General features: G+C 32.3%; 1 protein-coding gene across 2 annotated transcripts in view; it reads left to right on the top strand.

Moving 5' to 3' along the window:
* Nucleotides 1-12130, top strand: part of LOC115444954 (homeobox protein abdominal-B) — a 94305-nt gene that overhangs the window by 40496 nt on the left and 41679 nt on the right. Inside the window, exon 1 of one of the 2 annotated variants that reach the window (XM_030170967.2) lies at nt 260-616. The exons of the other annotated variant lie outside the window; for it this stretch is intronic. The gene's annotated coding sequence lies outside the window, so the exon portion shown is untranslated. Of the gene's footprint in view, nt 1-259; nt 617-12130 lie in introns of those variants that run through there. 2 annotated transcript variants of the gene reach the window in all.

Here is a 12130-nt window from a genome sequence, read left to right as displayed (position 1 = left end):
TCAATATAAGTTTATGTTATGACTATATTGTAAAGAAAATGAGGAACATTAAAGAGAACGAAACACAGTGAGTCATGGGCCCATGGAGTCCGGACATAAAGTAGGTTGCCGGCGTGAGTTGCAAGCCGTACGAATTAAGACGTTTCGCAAACCGCAAGAAATCTACTGGAGTCGGTTGTTATATTTACATAGCTACTAGCCTATAAATAAATACCGGCCCTCTCTCACACACGTTCACAATATGACGTTGTTTTAACTTTATTTTATTTTTAAACGCGCCAGCGGCGGTGCGCGCGCCGGCTGTAATTTCGCGGTGCTCGCGGCGCACAGGCGCTTACGCACGCCTTACAACATGGCGGCCGAATATCGAGTTGGAATTTAAATTTCATAAACGAAAGTGTTTCAGTGAAGCGATAAGATTACAAGCCGTTTTCGATGGAAAATCATTGTCAGGACTTGTTTTCGCGCGCTATCGACATTCACGCTCTTATCGTACAATATAAACGGACATTGATTTCTCAGTGCTACAAGAGTATTCGATGTTTATAACTTTACATTAAAGTTATGACTCTGAGTCATTATGTGTTAGAAGAATTAAAAGGTTTATGGATCAATAGTGAGTAATTTTATAAACTATAAAAATTATATTGACCGCTTGCAAAATTAGATTAACGCATAAAACATTTAAATTGTTTTATTTACCTATCTAATTCAACCTATATTTATTTATTGTACGAAGCGGAGGCATATGGTTTCAACACTTCTGCATGTGGCACATGATCGTTTATTGTTCACATTATGAAGGCATGCTTATAACTCCGAAGAAAAACATAAAATCCATATAATTTCATTAGTATATAATTAGGACAATAGAGTCGATAATTCGAAAGGCTTCAGCATGAGAGGTGCAAATTACACTCTATGCCTGCTACATGTTATCTGACCGTTGTATATTGAAAAGGTTCTATGATTAGATTTCAAAACCGTTGTATGTAGTCTGATGATTTTTTCTCAGCATGTGTAATAATGGCGAATATACTAACAAATATTAAAAGGGTTTAAGGCAACCAATAACATGTTTTTATTTATTTATATATTTATACATATATTATAATAACAGTTGAAACTAATGCGATGTTATACAGATTTAATTTTAACAATTTATTTCAATACATTTATGAGCCATTTTTTTTATATCTGAAAACATGGTTCCAAGCTGTTTAAGCTTTATATTGAAAATTTTTACATACAGATATCAAAGGACTGGAAGTTGAGTGTAAATGAAAAATAAAAATAATATAAACAGGCCAAGTGTGCGTCGAGCCCATGCGGTGATGGCTGTTGAAATTTCGTTGAACGAATCTTACTTTCGATTATGATAATTATCTTACATAAAAATAGAAATACAAATTATATATGTTTAAAAAAAGCATTTAAAATAATAGGTCGTATGTCTCGACGGCAAAATAGCAATATTAATGCGGATTTTGTCAGACAAAATGACACTTTAACGCGCTATACAGACGCTGTTAATTGTATTGCTGACATTTGACACAAAGTAGCGGAAATGCGCCTAAGAATTTCTAGAAAAACTCAATACGACTTTACCAGACCTGGGGATCAAACCCGAGTCCTCAGCATTGCAGTATTACTGTAATATAACTGCGCCATCGAGGTGTTAATTATAAATTAACGTTGTCACTTTATATAGTAGCCTACCTATTTTTTCCATAATTAAGAGTATTAATTTACATTGTACTCATGGCTAGTGGCGTACATTTAATAGTGGATTAAATTACTAGTTTTAATTTGAAAATGGAATAATTGCCTTGACATTCCCTCTCTACTCTCACTTATAAGATGTTTAAAAATTATAGTATATTATGTCTGTACCTATACAGTAATCCTAGAGCATTACAAAGAGACTGAATATAGGTGTATACATTGAGTCTCTTTGTATATTCAGCATGTGTATTTTCTAACACGTACAAAGCATTCGTAATAAGTATGTACTCCCACGGGTGGAAACAATATTACGTTTGTACCTATACAGTTGCTCTGACCTTGGATCTGAGGTCGGCTCAGTCTTTCATCTGCACTTATTTATAGTGTTTATAGTTAGACAACGCAGTATTTAGGTACTCGTTCTCGATCTAAGGAATACTATCTACCCACATATACTGAATGAAAGAGTATTTTCAGCGTATCATATAAAATCTTTCAGATTTTCCAGTTATAAATAACGTTAAAAATATTTTATGTTCCGTTTATTACGGAAATTCTACTATGAATCATATTTTCATTTATTTTTAAACGTTTTGTATATAGTTTAGATAGTAAATCTCGCATTCAATAATGAAAATCTTTTAATTTTTGTTTAATTAATAGATAAACGATAACATCAACATTATTAAGACTTTTTTTTTATAATTGTGTTATGTTTTTTAAATTAATTTTATAGTTATTTAATTATTTTCTTTCCACGTACTCCTGAAAATAGAATTTCCCGATTTTTTTAATAATATAGAATGTTTTTTTAATTGACTACTTATAGCATAGGTAGGTATAAGTTAACTGACTTCTCAGTACGGATATTTTATCTTTTTAATTAATTTATTATTAGTATGAAAGTACATAGAACAACGTAACAAATAATGGCTTATTCTAACTTATTAATGTAATCTTAATAGGTACTGAGGTAGGTACTCTACCCGTAAAGTTTCTGGAATCCTTCGTTACCTATACATCGTGACTTAAATTATCACAAGACATATTTTTATTATTTACTAATCGCCACGACAAAAATTCGTGAACAATTATCGTGTTTCTAGTTGCACGTTTCATAAATTTTCTCTTTAAATAAGTATTCAATATTAGGTCGCATTAATTATTGAAGCTAAAAGAGTTATTGAAGCTCTGTTTATTGATCTCTATTCTAGATCTGTAGATGAGTTTTGTTATGTAGTTATAAACTACGAAAACGACGTCGAAGTGCGTTCAATTTTTTAAAATGTTATAAGTAAGTTAATTAGATTTTTTTAATGTCATTTAAATTAAAAAAGGACGCGTTACGAAATATTTCTCATATTTATTTGTAACTTCGAATACAATACACGATATTGATAATTCATTATACATTTTTATACATACCTTTACACATTATCCTTAGAACGGCAAATTTTTTATCGCGGACCCGTTATCGTAGCGATCATAAATCTGTTTTTGAATCGTGAGTCGCCATTGCTTGGCATTGCAGTGAACGTGTATTATAAAACAGTTTCAATCGAATATAGTGATTATTTTCAAGAAATAAAGTGCAATTTACTGTAGCCAGTGACCTTTATTTAGCACATTTTAGATTCCGTAAGGTTTATTGTCGCATTGTACCTAAGTATTTGCCAATGCACGTAAAATACCGGGCGAGGTTCTCGAATGCCAGACTTATTTATGGTATAAGAGCTTCAGTGCCCTGAGAACAGTTAATGCTTTCCTTTAACTTTATATTTTAAGCAGCAGAAGCATTAAAAAGCTGCGTACTGCGTCCTAAAAACTATGTCTGAGTATTAATTATTAGAGCACTTTAAGGATTTAGCGGTTAACAAAAAGCAAAGGAAATTGAACCTTAACCATCAACTTTTATCACTCTGAGTACAACTATAGTGCTTGAAGCTAGTAAAAGGCATATGAAAGTGCTGCAGAAATACTATATTTGCCATCGCCTCAAGGGTTCTGTCAGACTATAGGTTTATATATCTATAGATAACGTATCCGATACGGCATTAATTGTGAGACTTTATTGGTACACTCAATAACCGTTTATTGGTTTCTGAGAGAGACTCAATTAAGTGGGATTAACTCGATGAATTTTGTAGGTGTGAAGTTGTCGACTCGTGCCGTTTTTTATTGATAGACATTTTTATTGTTATATGATTGATCAATAAAGTATTGATCGTATCAATATTGTTCTGTTATATGTTTTGCTTTTTACAAGCAGTACCTAAAACCTAAACTAAATGGAAACAGTCTCGTCATAGTTTCGTCAACCTTTTGTCTAGGATATAAAATAACGATAACTTGTTATGCAGTATTTCTTATGATGATTTAAAAATACGTTGAGGTAAAATATAGAAATATTTTTGCTACAAAATATTTTGATTCAACTTAATATAGGTAATGCGGGTTAGTTTAGCAGCCAGTCTGTCGAAAGTATTTTTTAGCTATAACTTTATTACTCAAGTCTTGAATTTTATTTTACAGAAATCAAAATGACATCTTCGGAGTTAACTAAGTTTTCTAGTACACTTGAGTTGTTAGCTTTTTATTTAATTAAATAAAATATATTTGTTACATTATTATTTAATTAAATGAAATATATTTGTTACATTATTACACTTGACAAGCGTATATTTAAGTCATATAATAATATCGGTTACAGTAATTAAACAATGAAATTGGATTTAAACGTTATAAAACACAATAATGTTCACTAATGAAATGTGAAAGAGCGTTAAATTAAAATCTTTTTGCACAAGTAGTGTGATGTGTTCTTTCTTATTACTTGAAAAATATGTTCAGTATTAATAGGTTTATTAAGGTTTTGAAAAGAATATATAAATGATTTTAATGTAATTTTAATTTAAACGTAGTTAATAAAAATATAAATACTCATAACTTTAATAGAGCCAAAGTTTTTAGGACTGAAATCTTAATAATAAATCACACATACCCAGAGAAAATAAATTGGAAAGAGAGCAAATATTTTATAAAATAAAAGTCGCGTCATTAAACCCAAAAGTTTCAGTCGCGATTTACGACATCCAAAACCGACCTATAAAAAAATTGTGCCCGCACATACCAAAATGTTTGATTTATTATAGCAACGAGATCTAGTGCAATTAGTTGGGCTGCGGGCCTCTGAGGGATTGATTTATGGTGATTCATAGTAATCATGGCCGAGACAGCCTGTGATCCGGCCGAGTAATTCTATTTTATGACAGCTCCCTCCTGATGAATGAGTTCGTGCGGTTTTTGACGCCATCTTTTATTGAGTTTGCCATTGTGGTCGCCTTTGTGACAACTCTAGTAGAATATAGTTGTAAAAAACTTTATGAAGAACGTGTGAGTTATCAAAGTTGTGTGAGGTCATGCTGCTCTATGTGGTCTACGTATTTATATAACCTTCGGTATATATTTTTAAGTCTGTAGATACACGTTATTCAGACTACGATACGTTGTTAGCACTCTGTTATTATCCACCTTGATTATTTCTGTAGAAGAATTTGTGCATTTTATGATTAGTATGTGTACATACTAACTTTGATATACGTCGTAAACACATAACATCCATCTGTAATTTATATTTACTAAAATATTTTAATCTCTCGACTCACTCACTTAGTATAATATATATATCAAAGAAGAGATTAAAAAGCCGTAAAATATAAATCTTGGAGGGAAAAAATTCTCACGCTGCTCTTACTCACCTATGATAGTTCGACGCAACCAAAAAGCTATAAATGAGGCACTAAACGTAACACTTACACATAAAAGGATCCCAGGTACATACTACATAGGTGATATCGTGTCGTCGGCTGTCGTCGCCTCGGCTTTACCGATAAACAAATCGTCGACTACACTCAGCCGAACCCTCTATCGTGGCACTAAAAACTTAACTATCCGGTAACACGAACACACAGGAATATAAATCACAACAACTAGTATTACTTATCGAGATATGTACGACACAATCGCTATTTATGAAAGCTTTTCACGCTCGCTTTCGCCGTACTGAAATATTCCGCTGTCTAAATTATAGAAGATCACGCACTCACAAACGTACTTACGATGCAAAAACGTTACTCCAAATAAAACTGTCGAACGTTACGAAAACGAAAGTGTCATTACCACAAAAACGAAAATATTTTACCAAATCTCTGATTCCAATTATGCAAATTTCTCTTTGTGAGTTAACGACTGCGCTTGGATAATAGAGGACGATGATATCGGAATTTTTTGCTGGTTTGGAACAAGTTTTGTCCAGTTTTCAAATTGTATTCATGTGAAGGCTTTGGTAATTTGCCTAATGCGTATCAATAATTTATGTGTGCGTTACGCAAACCCGATGCTTTGTTAGGATGCGACTCCACTTTCGGTTTCAGAGTACTGATTTGCATAACAGGATAGGCGCACAATACTATACCCTTTCTTGAATCCTTTTCGTTTCACTTTTAAATTGTTGCATTGTTGACATTTTGTGTGGAGTAATAAATAAATCAAGCACTTTATTAGGTCCGGTGCATGTGGCATTCGACAACAATGTAGCGACATCTCTTGTTTGCGTCCTTATGTACCACGTAGATAATATACATAATACTTACCTTCTGAATAGTATAGTATGACTTTTCAGGTTCACGTAAGAGACCGAAGCGACCGCAACTCAAACGCAATCAATGAGTTTATTTTGTAAACCTAATTTGCTTTTAATTAAACAATAATCATAAACTGTGAACAAGTGGTCATTGATGGTAAAATGGTTGAAATAAATGCCAATAACACACGTCATTATAGCGTGTAATATCGTTTTACAACTTAAAGGCAATAAATAAATTGACTGCCGTTTGTACATTTTATTACGATTTAAAAGTCGATGACTGTTTGAAACGAATAATTGATTTACGTCGGTTATTAATGTTAGGTAATTTGATATCGTGTTAAATAACATTATTGCTACCATTAAAAACTATATTTTTTTCCTAAGCCGACACTTTTGGACTGTAAACTTCACACTTAAAAATAGATGAGGTTTCAAAATATACTATTCTATTTTATAGTACGATTATCTTTTATATATAGAAATCGAGTAAAATGGTTATATGAATAATTCATTAATGTATTCTATACGTAAGAATTGACTCACGATGCTATTATTTAAGATTTTTACTATATTATTATATAAAAAGAAGTAAAGATAAAACAAAATTATATTTAAAATACAGTATAAAATTAATGAATAAATTAACTCTAAAGACACGAGGTAAAAGGACGTGTTTCTTCCGCGTTTTGTTAACTTATTGCTAATACAGTGATATTATATTGCTAAAGAAGACTCTTTAAATATATTTTTTTAGCAAATACTTTAGACTTCGCCTAATATTGTAAGTATAACAAAATATATACTATTCCGCCATAATATTACATTTATAAAGGCATCCTCGAAAACGACTGTAATAATTTTTTGAATTATAATTATCTATTAAACTTCTTTGAGTTAGATTTTCTTAGCTTATATACATTATTTAGCTTTATGCAAATGGTAAATATTATCCTTTGACATACTTAAGTGTATTCCTATTAGTAGCGAAGTCCCCCTATAATCTGATATCTGCCGGCTTCACTTTTTGTAGAATCAAATTATCATCAGGACGATTTGCAGACAGCATTAGTGCCTAGTACCTATATGTAGTGCCGGGTTCTATTTTGGAAAATTTCACTTTCCGCCACTGGTACTTATTAACTTGGTTTTGCTTACGACTCTACCCGCTTAAAATCCCTAAGTAAAAAAACTCTAGCACTTTAAAACTTTAGCATTCAATGATAATGTACATTTCAATAAATAAAATAATTTTAAAAATCAAATAGTTTTGGACACTATCCTGTACATCTAAAGTAACAAACTCTCATTATAATAATGACTGGGAACATTGTGTAGGCCCTCGCGCTCCTTGTACTTACTCTGAGGCAACCACTATCCGCTAATCATTACGATTCGTCAATAGACATTTAGTGCATCACACTCGTATGTTAATGACCGGAGTTTTCTACAAATGTTTTAGTCTTTTACCCGTTTAACACGTGTTAATAACTAATAAAACCGTTTTTAATGGTACATAAAAAGTTGAGATTTATAACGAATAGGTAGCTTATGCATTATGATCGTCGGACGCGTGTTATTTAATTCAACACTCTGGTTTCATTGCTTCTCACTATTTATTTTTATATGCAATCAATGGATTAAAGATAATTGCGTATGTAAATATTTGACTAAATAGTGTGTTTATTATTATTAGATATTTTATAAAAGATCGTTTAAGGGACTAAGAAAGTTAACATTCCAACTTAGAATTTGAAAATTGTACTTATAATCTTATTTTGGGATCAGATACTGTGTGTTTTAATTAAGGTGAAAAATTTATATAAATTATTGTTGTTGGTAACTTGAAATACCATCTACATATAAATAACAATGAAATCATTTGCAACAGCAAATAACATAATAAAATTGAAAAGTATTTTGATTTAAATATCGCCAACGTAATATTTGTAGTCCAATTAAATAAATTAATTTAAAGCCTGCACTGAAGGATGAGTCCGTAAAAATGTTTAGATAAACAAACAAAAATCTCGGCTTGTATTATCTACAACACGTTTATCCACTTAGGTTAATGCGGGCATCGGGAATATATACCATGAAACTCAATCGAGAGCGTTCACATATTTAATTGGGATGGGGTTAGTAAATTATTGAATGTGTTTTTTTTTTTATAATTGTATATGGACGCCTGATAATATTTTTTAGTTCTATATTGTAATGGTCTGCTTTGTATTGTTTTATATAACATTATTTAAAAAAACTTAATGCATAATAAGAGGAAAATTTTCTGACCATTGTGGAGTTCATTTAGTTACTACAAATTACAATACTATGAAATGAATCCCTCCAAACCGTATATCTCAACGGCGATCAGTGTACAAGCGTGTGTTTAATACACAGGGGCAGTCTCTGTTCCTTCATTCCCATCGGCAAGGGAGGCGGGAATCCAATATGACCTAAGAGATATTAGACGATACTTTAACGTGTTTTTCGAGGCATAGGGCGAACGGGAGATCAAACCGCTAACTTCCTGCAACTGAGTAATTATTAGATGGAAAGATCCAGTCATTATTATTTTTGGACTGACTTGGGTTTCGAACCCAGGACCTTAGCGCGGCGGTTGGATTTATACTACGTACGCATTACAAGTACGTCACCAAGGTAATATATGTAGTACAGAGTTGTAGTTGAAGATAATATCAATACTGATACAGGGTTTGATATATCATACACATATTGAACACATAACGATAATATCCTTTCGTGGAGGTAAAACATTATAGATAATAAAAATGATATTTGAATACATATTGTAGCGATTCATTTTACTAATTCACAAAAGCCATCTGCCATTGTGAAACAAGGGATTTGGCAATTTTAAATGATATTTTAATCATCTATATTTTTATATGTATCGCTTCGTTCATAAAAATTTATCGATTCAAGTAGGTGTAACAGAATGGTTGTTTCATTTAGTGTGATTCACTGTGAAGGGACAGTGTCGGCGTGGGAGCGGCATCTGGAACGCCCGATCTGGCAGTCGTAAACGCACCAGAATTAGTGCCCCAACTAACCGGAGAAACAAAAACGCCCGTTTATATATAGAGTTGTGCGTCTAAGTAACGCGTGAAACAACAATATTTGTAGACACATTTGATTAATATTAAATTTACGTACGAATAAAATTAACGTTTAATATAAAATTCTTAAAAGGAAACAATTACTCAACTATTTCAGTGTCTAATGAAAGTCAAATCTAGACAGATATGATAGTATCAGATCTCTAGCCATTTCTGCTTTTCTAACCTGCAGATTACTTACATTGAATGAACTCGTTATACTACAACCAATGTCAATGATACAGGTATAGCCTGGTGTGGGCATCACCGTTAAAGAGAATTATGTACTCAGTACTTATCTATATTTTGGATAAATAAACATTACTGTTATTAATTAAACCTCAGTAATGCTTTTGGAGATTATTTATATTTTATTGAATCGTCAGTAGGCGATAGATTAAGAACTTAAACAAATCATATTACCCTCTCACAGGCAACCACAACTAGCAATTTTTCAATTAACCAACTAATTTTATAAGTCTATGATTTCGTATCTTCCTACATCACAGACATGGCAATAAAAGGTTTCAACGCCTCCTATCGAGACGAATCAACACTCAACTTATAAAGCATTGCAATTATGTTTTTATTGCTATTATAGTGATATCTCTAGATCTCAAGTTGATTATCTTCATCGCATACTTTGAACGTAATTTTCAAATTAATCTCAACTCTCATGCGAGTAATTAACCATTGTGTTAAATGCGAGTATTCAGAAACTATTTTAACTTTTCCCATCAAGCTATCAAAATATAACGTGGAACACCCCTGTTTTGTGAGGGGTTATATTTTTAATAGCCATGTGATTCGTTTAAGGGTTAGTTCAAAATTGCTGGTGTGAAAATGATTTAGTATAGTGCGGGTAATTAAACGTAGTTGGTTGTGTAAAAGTATATAGTGTGAATGAGTATAAGCCAATGAATCCGTATTCACTGAATTGTATTCTATATATTCTGAATAAGTTTCGGTAAGATTTCACATTAGTTTCAACCAAAGTTTTTGTAATATAGGTATTTGATGAAAACAAAACTTTGATAAATACATGTGAAAGCTAAATTCTTTACCACGTGACTCTGTAACTGTTTTTAGTTTAATATGGTAGATATAAATATTTATTTAAAAAAAAAATATCTACATTATACAAAATATATTTATTGTCAGTAGAACAAATTTCCCTACATGTAATCATGTCCCAGTATATACAACCTCGCATATTTAAACTTTATCATGAATAATGTATAACAAAAATTTGAATCTCAATGCTTCACAGACCATTTCCCCGGAACTACGAGTTAGCCAAAAATTATATCCACCGTAGATAGCATGGGATCTTATGGGGGAACTTTTTATGATTTGTGTTATATTTTGCAATTTTTTTAATCAGAAGGGTGGATCCCCTCGCTAAAGGGTGGGCCCGCTCTGAATGAGTTTATAGTTCTTTTGTAGATAAACATATCAATTTGTTGTGTTTTGTTCGCGGCATAAATATGTGATATCGTAGATGGACGACCATTCAGTTGTTCTTCGGTGCTCACACTCGGCACCGAAATTAAGAGTGATTATATATGAAAGTGCCAATCTCAATGAAGTTTAGTTAGTAAAATGTGTCGACCATCGTTTCACGTAACTCTGAGTCATAACTATAAATAAGTGTGTTCTGTCCATAGACCAGATTCTGGAAGCGGTCAAGGTACGTAAAGTTTCCCTCCCAAAATTGATGTAAGGGTTAAGTAAATAAACCATAGTTTACAACGCTGTTGTTTACCTCGCGCATCTTCCTCGTTCACGCTGTATCCGCCAACCACTTCCTTACTGAAGTAAAAAAAATCAAAATCCAAACATCGCCCGGCGCGATCACCGAGCGACTTTACACGTGAATCGATTGAAAAGCTAGCGAATAAAATCGATTTTCCCCCAAATTGAATAGTCGTAAAACGTAGGTAGCAGTTTTAACGTCCGGGATTGTTTACACGGCGGCGTCACGAGTGTAAACGATTGTCGATAATTGATGATTTGATTTACAACATCACTAAACAACCGGTGTTTGGGCGATCGAGATACGTTGCCCGCGCCTTTGAATGGAACATTACGTATCTAATAGCCATTCCATACATTGGTATTTATGCGCCGAGAATATGGCGAGATTCATCGCGGTTTTACAACGAATACTCATAACATATGTATGCTGTATGAGTAATTCACATACATCACTAATTTCTAGCAAATATTCCGTGCCAATGTTAATTCTTAGAATTTTAAAGTAATGCTTCTTCTAAACTATATAGATAATGATAACTTTGTTTTAGATGCTAGATTTTTCTTTCCTGTAAATGTTTTCCTTAGCAATCTTCAGTAGGTATTTTTAATATAATCCCCATATTAATAGTTAATTTCACTCTAACAAACTATTTGAACCTAAAAGCAAAAATAGAGCATATTTCGGACTTTTGCTTACTCGCCATTTTTACGCTCAAACACACAATTCCAGTCGTTCGCTTCATCTGCAAACGGCGTGGAGAAAATAAAATCGCTCATCTATGAAAGCCATTGCTAGAGGTTACGTGAAATTTATTTTATAGATTACAGATAGTTTTATAGCTTTGAAATGAAAATTCCTTGGTTTTCTAAATAAAAATAAATT

The sequence above is a fragment of the Manduca sexta genome, chromosome 21, assembly GCF_014839805.1.
Source record: "Manduca sexta isolate Smith_Timp_Sample1 chromosome 21, JHU_Msex_v1.0, whole genome shotgun sequence".
NCBI lineage: Eukaryota > Metazoa > Arthropoda > Insecta > Lepidoptera > Sphingidae > Manduca > Manduca sexta.
The sequence above is the reverse complement of the archived record's forward strand: the minus strand, read 5'-3'. Positions and strand labels throughout refer to the sequence as shown.